This window comes from Musca vetustissima, unplaced genomic scaffold (assembly GCF_032173495.1).
Source record: "Musca vetustissima isolate MV318-11 ecotype Yass unplaced genomic scaffold, APGP_CSIRO_Mvet_v1 utg48924, whole genome shotgun sequence".
In the NCBI taxonomy this organism is placed as follows: Eukaryota; Metazoa; Arthropoda; class Insecta; order Diptera; family Muscidae; genus Musca; species Musca vetustissima.
In genome coordinates, this window is record NW_026887870.1 from 73237 (window position 1) to 88005 (window position 14769).

At 32.9% G+C, this 14769-nt stretch overlaps 1 long non-coding RNA gene across 1 annotated transcript; it reads right to left on the reverse strand.

Annotated features, from left to right (window-relative positions):
• Window positions 1–6420: 6420 nt before the first annotated feature.
• Window positions 6421–6889, reverse strand: LOC133335667 (uncharacterized). Its single transcript, XR_009754529.1, has 2 exons — window positions 6741–6889; window positions 6421–6520 (listed from the first exon to the last, which is right to left on the reverse strand). It is a non-coding gene; the product is annotated as an uncharacterized LOC133335667 (long non-coding RNA).
• Between the last annotated feature and the right edge of the window lie 7880 nt (window positions 6890–14769).

Sequence of the window (14769 nt, forward strand, 5' to 3'; positions counted from 1 at the left end):
TTGTAATCTGTTCTTAACAAAGTATAAACAGTTTTTCACGGTCGTCGAATAGGAGCAGGAGGAGAAAAAATAACTGAACTGGTAACATATTTTTGTTGAGTTGGTACCTGAATTTATAATAAGTTTAAATGTATCATATTTATGACATTTGTAACTTTTATAAAGATGATTTTTAAATAATATTTGTCAAGAACCATATCAACAAAAAGCGTGGATTTTTAAAGAATTCACCCTATCAGCAGTAAGCGTGGATTTTTTATAGAATATTTTTTCAAGGACCTTATTAGCAATAAGCGTACATTTTTAAAGAATATTTTGTAAAGAATATTTGTAAAGAATATTTTTTAAGGACCCCATCAGCAATAAGCGTGGATTTTGTAAAGAATATTTTTTCAAGGACCCCATCAGCAATAAGCGTGGATTTTTTAAAGAATATTTTTTCAAGGACCCTATCAGCAATAAGCGTGGATTTTTTATTTAAAGAATATTTTTTCAAGGACCCTATCAGCAATAAGCGTGGATTTTTTATTTAAAGAATATTTTTACATGGACCCTATCAAAAATAAATGGATCCTTATCAGAAATACGCGTGGATTTTTTAAGCGTGGATTTTGTAAAGAATATTTTTTCAAGGACCCCATCAGCTATAAGCGAGGATTTTTTAAAGAATATTTTTTCAAGGACCCCATCAGCTATAAGCGTGGATTTTTTAAAGAACATTTTTTCAAGGACCCCATCAGCTATAAGCGTGGATTTTTTAAAGAATATTTTTTCAAGGCCTTTATCAGAAATAAGCGTGGATTTTGTAAAGAATATTTTTTCAAGGACCCTATCAGCAATAAGCGTGGATTTTTTTAAGATTTTGTTTCAAGGAACCTATCAGCAATTAGAGGGGATTTTTTAAAGAATATTTTTTCAAGGACCCTATCAACAATAGGCGTGGATTTTTTAAAGAATATTTTTTCAAGGACCCTATCAACAATTGGCGTGTATTTTTGAAAGAATATTTTTTCAAGGACCCTATCAACAATAGGCGTGGATTTTTTAAAGAATATTTTTTCAAGGACCCTATCAACAATAGGCGTGGATTTTTTAAAGAATATGTTTTCAAGGACCCTATCAACAGTAGGCGTGGATTTTTTAAAGAATATTTTTTCAAGGACCCTATCAACAATAGGCGTGGATTTTTTAAAGAATATTTTTTCAAGGACTCTATCAACAATAGGCGTGGATTTTTTAAAGAATATTTTTTCAAGGACCCTATCAGCAATAGGCGTGAATTTTTTAAAGAATATTTTTTCAAGGATCCTATCAACAATAGGCGTGGATTTTTTAAAGAATTTTTTTCAAGGACCCTATCAACAATAGGCGTGGATTTTTTAAAGAATATTTTTTCAAGGACCCTATCAGCAATTGGCGTGAATTTTTTAAAGAATATTTTTTCAAGGACCCTATCAACAATAGGCGTGGATTTTTTAAAGAATTTTTTTCAAGGACTCTATCAACAATAGGCGTGGATATTTTAAGGAATATTTTTTCAAGGACCCTATCAGCAATAGGCGTGAATTTTTTAAAGAATATTTTTTCAAGGACCCTATCAACAATAGGCGTGGATTTTTTAAAGAATATTTTTTCAAGGACCCTATCAACAATAGGCGTGGATTTTTTAAAGAATTTTTTTCAAGGACCCTATTAACTATAGGATTTTTTAAAAAATATTTTTTCAAGGACCCTATTAACTATAGGATTTTTTAAAGAATATTTTTTCAATGACCCTATCAACAATAGGCGTGGATTTTTTAAAGAATATTTTTTCAAGGACCCTATTAACTATAGGATTGTTTAAAGAATATTTTTTCAATGACCCTATCAACAATAGGCGTGGATTTTTTAAAGAATATTTTTTCAATGAACCTATCAACAATAGGCGTGGATTTTTTAAAGAATATTTTTTCAATGAACCTATCAACAATAGGCGTGGATTTTTAAAGAATATTTTTTCAAGGACCCTATCAAAAATTAATGGATTTGTAAAGAACATTTTTACACGGACCCTATCGAAAACAAGTGAGGATTTGTAAAGAACATTTTTACAAGGACCCTATCGAAAACAAGTGAGGATTTGTAAAGAACATTTTTACAAGGACCCTATCGAAAACAAGTGAGGATTTGTAAAGAATATTTTTTCAAGGACTCTATCATTCAAGGACTATTTTTGAAAACTTTACTTATTGCTTTCATTTGTTTTCTAAGCATTCTGAAAAAAATTATTTGCTCTATTGAAATTATCTAATACTATTTATAATCCCTCTTAAGTGGATATGCAAATACCTTCCAATCAAAGATTTAAATATATCCTTTTGTCTAGCTTATCTTAAATAAGAAAATACCCATTTAAAATCATCCAAAATAATATCCCCGGCTGCTTTGTAACATTACACATTTGAATTTTCAGATTTTCTATTCCCTTGAAGGTTTCTTTTTTCTTTATTTTGTTTCTTTTTCTCGTTTTAACGGTTTTTAATGTTTCTCTGAATACGACATTGTTCCATTCCCAAGAGAGTATGAGCTGTGATGTGACTATTAATGTTGACGTCACACCTTTCTTACGCCGCGTTGTCAAATAACCGTTTATTTGATAAGAGCCTTGCGGTTATATTTACACATATATATGTGTCTGTGTGGCTACGGTTTGCTTTGCTAAAAATTAAATAAAGAAAATATCACACGAGCATATAATTTCATGCTGTGTTTAGTTTTGGAACATAATCTAAATGTATGTTAAACAAAGCCAAAAGCAAGAACCACTAACGTGGTTTAAAAACAAATATCATAAGATTATCAAAGAAGGAAAAAGGAAAGGAAGCGGATTGTGTGCGTATGTGTGTGTGTTGTTTTTTTTGAAAATTGGTTAAGAAAAAAAGGAAAACGGAAAAACGTTTTTACATATGTAATTATTCACCAAACTCTTTGAAATGTTAGTTCCATTTAAAGGCTATTTTTAAAAGCAAATAAAGGTCTTAAGGACCTTGAAAAAATATTCTTTAAGATGGGTGGCGCTCTTAAGGGCATTGAAAAATATTCTTTAAGATGGGTGGCGCTCTTAAGGACATTGAAAAATATTCTTTAAGATGGGTGGCGCTCTTAAGGACATTGAAAAATTATTCTTTAAAAATCCACGCCTCTTAGAGACCTTGAAAATTATTCTTTAAGATGGGTGGCGCTCTTAAGGACATTGAAAAATTATTCTTTAAAAATCCACGCCTCTTAGAGACCTGTAAATGGGTGGCGCTCTTAAGGACATTGAAAACTTATTCTTTAAAAATCCACGCCTCTTAGAGACATTGAAAAATATTCTTTAAGATGGGTGGCGCTCTTAAGGACATTGAAAAACTATTCTTTAAGATGGGTGGCGCTCTTAAGGACATTGAAAACTTATTCTTTAAAAATCCACGCCCATTGGTTTGTTGGTCCATGAAAACTTATTCTTTAAAAATCCACGCCTCTTAGAGACCTTGTAAAATTATTCTTTAAAAATCCACGCCTACTAGAGACCTTGAAAAATTATTCTTTAAAAATCCACGCCTCTTAGAGACCTTGAAAAAATATTATTTAAAAATCCACGCCTCTTAGAGACCTTGAAAACTTATTCTTTAAAAATCCACGCCTCTTAGAGACCTTGAAAAAATATTCTTTAAAAATCCATGCCTCTTAGAGACCTTGAAAAATTCTTCTTAGAGACCTTGAAAAAAATATTATTTAAAAGTACTTAAACAGCCACGCCTCTTATAGTCCTCAAAACAAACACACCTGTTAGAGTCCTATAAAAAATCCACGCCTCTAATTGTCTTTAAAATAACAATCTTAAAAAAAATACACGTCTCTTATGGTCATCTCATACAACGCTTAGAAGAGCCCTAGAGGGATTATTGACTAAAATCCATAGGTCTGTCTTTTCGGTTCTATACCTGCAATTATTTTTGTCCTCCACTGTTAGTTATTTGACAATACCTTGTGGCATAATTTTACACTCCCATGTCGTTCTATTTCATACCTATTACTTTCTCCTCTAGGCACCAACTAGATTCGATTACTAAAATACCATCCCGCCTTCCCTTGGTCGGATGGATGACCATTAATGTATGCACATTATAAATAATGATTTGTTTGCTTCGGAAATTGTCTAGAAGAGAAAATGTTACTCTAAATGGACATTTTCGGTCAGTTGTGAACATAAATCATTTTGTTGGCCACCTTCAAATATGGATCTCTCGTTCTGTGTGTGCATGTTTCGGAATGATAAAAATGAAGACGAGTATTTCGGTGTCCAAGCAACACAAACTCTCAATGAAAAATGAAAACACACACACACTCGAATTGTAAAGAAGACAAAATAAATCGCTTGGTCGTAAAAACGTTTCAATTGCCATATTCATGCCCTTCTTTCCTTACCTAATTCAATAATAACTCTTAGAAAAATGGAAATGGATATTTTTCGTTTTCTACAATTTTTTCTTGCTTGCTATTTTTTGTTCAACATCTTTGCCATTTACTTGAAGCAGAGATAAAACGCCATTAGAAAAAAAAATGTATCAACAGAAAAGAAATGAAAAAAGGAATCAACATCGAAATATAATAATCACGTAGTAAAGCAATAAAAATGAATTTTTCAAATGTTTTCAATGTGAGATGGGTCTCGGGCGGGAGAATGAAGATAGAGCTACGAAATGAAAAATATATGAATGACATTTGAGCGATTCGATGTTGAGGTTAAAATGGCTTACCCACCCCACCTCCAAATAGGTTATCTATATTTTTATTGTCGCTGCCGATGTTGTTTTTGTAGTGATAATATCAATGTTGAAGATATAATTTCATTTTAAAAGTAGCATCTTTTCGTTTTTGATTTAATCATTGGCATCAATAAGGAACTTCTTTGACAAAGATTGAATTTACGAAATGAAATATTTTATTTAACAGTAGGAGCGAAAAGGACTAGTAGCAAATCCATGTTTTGAGGATTCAGTTTATTTATGATAGCTAAATGGAAAGAACATTTAATACCAGGGGTTTGTTTTGCAGAATATTCAATGACAAATATTAGATTCAAGCTTCTGCAGTAATTATCTAATGTCAATTAAACATTAATAATTTAGACAATAGGGAGTACTGAAAAATCCAATTAGAGCCATATTATTTGAAAAACATTCCCAAACTTTAAAATACCGAACATTGAGTGTTCCCTTATAGGAGGGCTAGGAGTAGTAGCAACTATGTATAAAGGTCCAGCCCGTTGTCGGAATATTAAAAGTCTTTCCTGCATTTTCCACTTAACACAATTCAAATCCTTTATATTCATTATTGCGAGCTCTTTCGTGACTTCACTGTCACTGTTATGGACAGATCGTCACTAAATTTTGAATGTAGGACGAGTTCTGGTTACATAAGACCGCTATTTTTTCTTTTTTTTTTTTGATACTGATCGACACATAAAGTCCACGATCGATTTAAGAAAGGCTAGTGCATCCGCCAGTCTGTCTTTTAAAATTTGTAATCTAGTACAAGTCGTCATAATTGCATGTACGATGGTGTGCAGGATAGAGTGAATGTTTGTATTTTGAAAACTTTTTACGGCATACAAATAAAAGAGACCAGTGAGCGGAGCAGTATAGTCGGACGCGGCCGATCATATGATACCCCACACAACTACCACCGTGCCTGGGGTTACTTCGAGATATTTGCACCCTATTAATTAATGAGATGTCGAGAGCTCCTCTTTCTTGTCCTGGTATTTTTTACGAATCATGTTTTCCCGGAGTAAGCATTTATGGCATACGATTCAAATTGGGAATTTTTTCACGGAAACTTGGTTTATTTGACACTAAATAAATAGTTGGCCACATCCTTTCTTTCTAAATCCTCCTTTCTAAATATCATCTCATTATCACCGACATTTGTAGGTGTCGTACCTGAACATAACCGGAACCTCATGTATAACTTCATAACGATCCGCAAAAATGTCGGAAATAGCATCAAATTTTAGAATAAGTTTAGATTTGTTCGAATTGACAGGTACTATGGCCAATGAAACCGTCACTCGCTGCCCGAATGTTGCTCTGCGGTATTTTGGCCCATTCCCGGTGATCGACACTTTGGTATTTTCTAGTGCCAGCCTTGCTTGTAACCATACTTGGGTGATGCATGCTGAGTGCGATGTTTAGTCCAGTTGGATTGTCCAAGGTCTGCGGCCAAAATGTTTGCGTGCCCAAGGCGATAATATTCGGCATTTATTCTGATGCCACGATCGATTAATACGAGCGGAGAGCGACCGTCATATGTTATGGCGGACCACACCATCACCGTGACCGGCGCTTGAGGTGCACATTTTCTGCTGACCTCTTTGGCAAGTAAACAGGATCATTTTGTTTATTTACAAACTGCTGGACAACGAATGTTTTCTCATCGGAGGAAACCAAATTCGGCAGTTCACCACTTTCGGTCAAGCGAAGCAACTCTCAAGCTCTTTTGAATCTATTTTCTTTCTATTACGGTGTAAGTTCTTGCACTTTTTGGAAATGAGCTCGATATTTGATGAATTGAATATTGCGATATGTGCAGCTCACGAGCCATTTTTCGGCCACTGCGACGCGGGTTTCGATCAAGTCGCTTCTTTACCTTTCGAACCATTTCTGCTGATGTTGCTGCTTTCTTCCGTCCACTTCCTTGACGTCGGGCTACACTACCAGTATCACGGTAACGAGCGATGGTACGAGACACAAAAGATGTATTCACATTTAAGTGCTGAAGTGCTCTAACGATATCCACTTGTGGTTTTCCAGCCAAATATACAGAAATCACACGATCACGCGTGAATTCCATCACAAATAACTTTTTTATGGAAAATTCGGCTTAACTCTAGTTTAGTAAAAACGATCAGATTTTTCCGAATTTTTTTTCGAGAGGTATGTATTTTTAACTAATTGTGGGGATTTTTTTTCTTGGGGGACGTACCCGGTTAACCGGTTATTTGACCCGGTTCTACGGATCCGGTTAATATAAAATGAGTCTCATTTTAAAGGTTATAAAAATATCGCTCCATTGAGTGGTAATATGATGGGGTTATCTCAAATGATAGACCACGATTTGCCCTTTCCAAAATAGTGCGATATGAGGCTGTATCTGTTGTGGATCAATGGACAGAATTTTCTTGTTTTTGTAGGGTTCTAAGGCTCATATCTTTTGATCCACAACAGATACAGCCACATATCGCACCGTTTTGGAAAGAGCAAATCGTGGTAATTTGAGTCTGGGATGGAGAGGGACTATAATGGACCCAATTTCGACTTTTAGGGAATTTAAAAAAAAATGGGGACCAAAACCCATTTTGACTATATCTCCAAAATGTTTTGAGATAACCCCATCATATTAACACTCAATGGAAAGGTATTTTTATAAACCTTAAAATTATATTAACCGGATCCGTACTTCCGGGTCAAATAACCGGGTAACCGGGTACGTCCCCCAAGAAAAAAAGATATCCCCATAATTAGGGTAAAAACACCTACCTTTGGAAAAAATTTCAGAAAAATCTGATCGTTTTTACTAAACTAGAGTTGTTCCGAAAATTCTCACCAAAATGCTTTTGTACGCTTGTAAACAATATAATGAGATATCACTGAAATAATTTTAACAGCTGAAGTTCGTTTTTTCATCTCACCCTGTATATAATAGAAGCTATATACTTATTGGAAAAATAAATTTTAAATTGTTTTCAACATGAAATACCAAATTAAAGGTTTTTGTTTAAAATGTGGTATACGTTTAAAATACACAAATAAACATTCCCACTGCAGACCTCTGTAGTAACACTTTGTGAGTGCAATTTAAAATTTCTATCATAAATATGAGTTGATATGGATCAACATTTTTGGGTCTAAATTAATCTAGCCTCAAATTTGCAAATGTTTGTTGTTACCCAAAAACAATAAACCTAAGATTTCAATCAAATCAAATGTACTAAATTTACATGAAAACCCACCACCCTCACAGCCCTTTAGTAACAGACAACTGGCATTTGGTATTTCATTTCCAAAAGACCAAAACCAAACGTTTACTTTTCATTAGAGATTGTTAAGAGATAAAACACGTATGAAATCAACACTTCCAACTGAATAATATTACATTACAAGATAGTTTGTCATTGTAACCAAATGGGGGAGAAGCATATCTCAAGAAGATACACTTCAAAAAAAAAAAAAAAAAAAAAAAGAAATGTGATTTGTTTATGTTCTTCGTTTGTGTCCTTTGTGTGTGTATAAGGTGTTTTCATAAAAAATGCACGTTCGTTTATATTTATGGTTTATGGTGTGTGTTGGGTGTTACTGGTCAGTTTATCTTTGACATAAAATCTATACAACTTTGGTTTGCATAATTTCGTGGACATTCATAAAATAAATATAATAAAAATTAAAACGAGTTATACGCTTAACATAAACATCCCAGTAAATACAATTTTAACAAATACATGTTATTTCGTAATGCAGAATAATAATAAATTGAAGAAAATATTTTATTTATTTGCGCTATGGGGCAATGTTGGTGAAATTATTTGTGTACCTACTTTATGCTGGAGCATAAAGTTTTAATGTCATTGACAACTTGGAATTTGGGTAACCCATTTTTTATTGAGTAATTCCATTTATAGGTAAGACTTTTTGCCGTTATGTTTTCTCTTGTAATTTTGTGGTTTGTGAACCGCTATAAAATGTCGAAGAAAATAAAAGGCTAGAAATTTAATTGCTTCAAAAATGTCGGGGAAGACATTTTTTGAAGAATGACCGGTCCTCCTTTTAAACACATCAGAAAGATTAACGAAATAAATTGTAGAATGTTCTTTTAGTGGTACATTGGGACGTATGACAAATTAGAACTTCATAACTTCATACGCCACATGTCCTCAAAACTAAAATAGATTGTAAACAGAGTGCCGAATTATCAATACGTTATAGGTTTTATATCTTCTTTTATATCTTCAACTTCGTATAGAATACAGAAAAGCACCAACGACACCACAAATATTAGTATTATTTTTTTATACCCTCATCACACAGTGGTGCAGGGTATTATTCATTGTGCATATGTTTATAACAGACAAAAGGAAATGAGATAGACACATGACTCCTTTTGAGAATATGCATAGAATCACTTTTTGAGTCGATTTAAGAACGAAATTTGGCACAGCGCAACAAACTAGGTCTAGAATGATGTGTATTAAGTTTCCTGAAGATCGGTTCATATAGCTCCCATATATATTTTCGTCCGATTTAATGTAAATGGTCCACCAAATACCCTATATATCTTTCGATTTGTACGAAATTTGGTATAGTGTACTGAATTGGGTCTAAAATGATGTGTGTTAAGTTTCCTGAAAAACGGTCCAGATTTAGATACTCCCATATATATATATATATATATATATATATCTATAGCAACTCCATATCTGACAATATGAAAAATTTAGTATAGGTTGCAGAATGACATGTTTATGGATCCATTTTCGTGTTTATGGTCCTTCAACGTCTGTTAGGATTCATCTGTTGAATATACCCACAGTGGTGAAGGGTATCATATAGCCGGCTCCGTCAGACTTTACTTCTTTCCTTACTGCTTTTTTTTCTTTTTGTTAAATTTGCTAAACCCTAACAGATATTTGAAATTCCATTTTGAAATTTAATATAAAAAAAGAGAAAAACACCAATAATTTATTTAGCCCACATAAAATGCCCCCTCGTTGCCCATAGAAGTAACAATAATAACAACCACCACTCTCTCGAAAAAGGGACCAGCTACTGTGATGACATCCATTTATTTGTTCATTTGTCTGTCGGCACTCGGATTATATATGAATGATTTTTTTTGCAGAAAAAATATTGATTTGATTTGTAGTGGCTTCATTTTTTGTTTCTTTTTTTGAATGACTTCCGGGTCGTAGCTATGACGTCTGTTTTCAATTTATACCCACTTCAAATATTAGAAATCGTTTTGTTTTTCTTTTTTCTTCAGCTTTGTACAAAATCATATTAAATACAACTGTCTGTCTTTCTTTCTTGTTGAACATTTCACAAAGTCCGAATCGAGTCAACATGAATTCAGTTACAGTGAGTGAAAATAATGTGGGGGTAGGGACAAGGAATGAGGAAGCAAAAACGTTGTAGAAACGTTGACTGAAATTTCTATAAACAACAATTGAAATGCTACTACTACTGAATGAAAGATAACAGATTAGCACTTATAAATATATATATATAGTGGGAAATATTATACGACGGTGGGTTAAGCAGAAATTTCTTAAAAATACACATCAGAGATAATGATCAGAAATTTTATACAACCGAAAGCCATAACTTTACTGACATTAGAAGGAATTTTTAGTCATTGAAAATTCTACACCTCCTATAGTCCCTAAATATACTTTAAGAAAAATTCAAGCTTCCTATAGTCTTTAAAAATATTTCCAGGGAATAAAATAAATAAAGAAAAATCCTTTAATAACTAATATTAAAAAAAAAATCCTACAATAGTCCTTGAAAAAGTAATCCTTAAAAAATCGACTTACCTTCTAGTCCTTGAAAAAGTAATTCTTAAAATTGACTTTTCTTATAGTCCTTGAAAAGGTAATTCTTAAAATCGACTTCCTTCCTTAAAAAAAATATTCTTTACAAAATCCACGTCTCTTATGTCCTTGAAAAAATATTCTTTACAAAATCCACGCCTCTAATGGTCCTTGAAAAAATATTCTTTACAAAATCCACGTCTCTTATGGTCCTTGAAAAAATATTCTTTACAAAATCCACGCCTCTAATGGTCCTTGAAAAAATATTCTTTACAAAATCCACGCCTCTTATAGTCCTTGAAAAAATATTCGTAATTAAATCCACGCCTCTTATAGTCCTTGAAAAAATTTTCTTAATTAAATCCACGCCTCTTATAGTCCTTGAAAAAATATTCTTTAATAATTCCACGCCTCTTATAGTCCTTGAAAAAATATTCTTTAAAAAATCCACGCCTCTTATAGTCCTTGAAAAAATATTCTTTAAAAAATCCACGCCTCTTATAGTCCTTGAAAAACTTTTCTTTAGAAAATCCACGCCTCTTATTAGTCCTTGAAAAAATATTATTTAAAAAATCCACGCCTCTTATAGTCCTGGTGAAATATTCTTTAAAAAATCCGCGCCTCTTATAGTCCTTGAAAAATATTCTTTTAAAAATCCACGCCTCTTCTAGTCCTTGAAAAAATATCCTTTTAAAAATCCACACCTCTTATAGTCCTTGAAAAAATATTCTTTAAAAAATCCGCGCCTCTTATAGTCCTTGAAAAAATATTCTTTAAAAATCCACAGCTCTTATAGTCCTTGAAAAAATATTCTTTAAAAAATCCACGCCTCTTATAGTCCTTGCCTCTTATAGTCCTTGAAAAAATATTCTTTACAAAATCCACGCCTCTTATAGTCCTTGAAAAAATATTCTTTACAAAATCCACGCCTCTTATAGTCCTTGAAAAAATATTCTTTAAAAAATCCACGCCTCTTATAGTCTATGAAAAAATATTCTTTAAAAAAATCCACGCCTCTTATAGTCATTGCAAAATACCACACCTCTTATGTTCCTTGAAAAAATATTCTTTCAAAAATCAGGATTCGAGTAGAGAGAGAAAATACAATTCTGCCGTTCTCAATTTTTCTTCCATGTGAAGCTATTTAGTTACAGTTCCATATAAATTCTACTTCATAAATTCCCAATCCCTCCTCTTAGGCCCCTTCCTGGCCCCACATCTTTCTGTTTTTAATGTTATTTGGGTGTTAACTTTTTCCTCATTTTTTGCCATATTCTCCTCCGTTCGTGATGTTGTTGCCGTTTTGTGGTGGTGTTGTTGTAAACGCTTATTTGTACGTGCGACTGTTGTAGCGGTTCGTCGCTTGGCTGGCTGGTGTTTTCGAAATATAAAAGAATTTCTAATGTATTATTTATTGCTGCCATTAAAACCTGAATGAAGTTAAAACGATTTGTTTGATACTGTTCCGATAAAGGCACAGAAATTCGCACAGACGTGGTTGGGTCAAAGGCACACACATTCACATATACAATACGCACATTGCTGTAGTGGGAGAAGGACCAGTGAAATAGCATTAAAGTAAAAAAAAAACAAAAATATAAAAGCAGAAATAAACGTCAAAGGAAATCGGAAAAAATTCCTTAGCCAAATGGAGAACAATGAAATGTTTCATTTTTGTTTCTTTGGTTCTTTTATTATTGTAAAAATAAAACAATATTTGTTGTTGCCCAGCATTCAGATCTTATGCATCATTGACTTTTGGTTTCCTACTACTCCGTGGGCATTTATCTTTTCTTCCTCAAACCATCCTCCCCTCTCAGACATTCACTCCAATAATAAAAGCACTTAAGCTTTTTTCTGAGTTTATGCGATTTCTAGATTATGATTAGACACTAATGGATTAGAATCGAATGATCACATCAAAGGGAGAGTGGGAAAGTAGCAACAATTCACAAATTATTGGGTCGTTCATATTTACCGCCATGAATATAACCTCAAACCTTTATTTAACTTTTTTTTGGTATTAATGGTAGACATCTCATTCTTATCATCAATAGATTTCTGAAAAAAGGGTAGCAAGGGTTATCCTGGTTTGCCTTCGCACATTAATGACCTTTTATGTCAATGGTGTCCATCATCATTGTATCGATTATGGCATCATTTATTGCAGAATATGTTGTGTTTATTGCGAACATAAATGATAAAATCTGTTATTCATTTAGATACATTTGCCATGAGCTATATTTAATATGTTTTAAAAGAATGTGTTTTAAAGGACCATATCAACAATAAGCATGATTCATTTAAAAAAAATATATATATTAATTTTTTTTTTATTTTTTATACCTTTCACCGCACTGTGGTAAAGGGTATTATGTCTTTGTGAATATGTTTGTAACAGACAAAAGGAATCGAGATAGACCCATGTTTCCTTTTGAGAAATGCATAGAGTTACTTTCTAAGTCGATTTATGCATGTCCGTCCGTCCGTCTGGATTTTTTAAAGAAAATATCAGGCGGGAGTTTTAAAAAAGTATTTTTGCAAGGACAACGCAGGCGTGGACTTTTAAAGGATATTTTCTCAAGGACAAATCAGGCCTGGGTTATTTAGAATATATTTTAAATTTCTGCCATTTTCACCTCGAGCTCTGAGCCAAATACTTACAAAAATCAATAAATATACCCCAGCTTTTCTTTAAGACACATCATGACAACGATTACATCAACTGTAACAACAACAACTAACTTTAACTTTCCACATAACAAAATAACAACTTTAAGCTCCAGCTGTCTAAGTCATTATCAACAAAAATACAGAGCAAAAGGATTAAATGTTTGTTCAGCGAAAATCCATAAAAGGGTGCTAAAATCTAAAAATAATGAGCGTTAAAACATTACACGAAAAAGACAGACACGCGCTCGCGAAGTATCCACACACATATGGTAAGGATGGAATAGGGTAAAATAACAAAAGCTTTGTCAGAGGGATGAGCGTATTCTTTAAAATAAATTTTGTTGTCTGAATGTCTTTGTATGCATACCAGCGAAGAAATATGCATATGTGTGTGTTGTATACATTAAAGTTTGTAGGTTACGCTACTGTACACACACATTTAAGCAGATGGTTAAAACGGAAGCTTTTCTCGACGATTCATGCAATGAAAACGCCTGTTCATCCGAAATAAATTTTGCTGTGTACATAAGGCGGGGAATAGAATTTGTAAAAAAAAGTTCGTCTACAAATTATTAGCAAAGGCGTGGAGGTGGTATGTAAATGTAATTGTTTGTTGAATTATCTTAAATTAGTAAGATTATGTTTAAACAAAATATATCTACACTCTAAGAGAAAACACAATACTTCACGAGTTTTTTATCAAGCCTACACCCGCCGATGAACCACCAAGAAGTGAGTGATTGACCATAAGCTTATATATTTTCAGAACTATAGGAGGAGTACTTTTTTTGAAAAATATTTTTTTCAAGGACTTGAAAAGGAATGCATTTAAAAATGCGCAACTATAATAAACTTGGAAGTTTTAAATAATACTATTTAAGGACTATAAAAGGCGTGGATTTTTTAAATAATGCTATTCAAGGACTTCAAAAGGCGCGGATTATTTCAACAATATTTTTTTAAGGACTTCAACAGGCGTGTATTATTTAAACAATACTCTTTCAAGGACCATTAGAGGCGTGGATTATTTAAAGAATATTTTTTCAAGGACTTCAGAAGGCGTGGATTATTTAAAAAATATTTTTTCAAGGACCAACCAAGGCGTGGATTCTTTAAAGAATATTTTTTCAAGGACCAACCAAGGCGTGGATTCTTTAAAGAATATTTTTTCAAGGACCAACCAAGGCAAGGACCAACCAAGGCGTCGATTCTTTAAAGAATATTTTTTCAAGGACCAACCAAGGCGTGGATTCTTTAAAGAATATTTTTTCAAGGACCAAGGCGTGTATTCTTTAAAGAATATTTTTTCAAGGACTATCAAAGGCGTGGATTTTTTAAAGAATATTTTTTCAAGGACTATCAAAGGCGTGGATTTTTTAAAGAATATTTTTTTTTCAAAGGCGTGGATTATTTAAAGAATATTTTTTCAACGACTACCAAAGGCGTGGATTTTTTAAAGAATATTTTTTCAAGGACTATCAAAG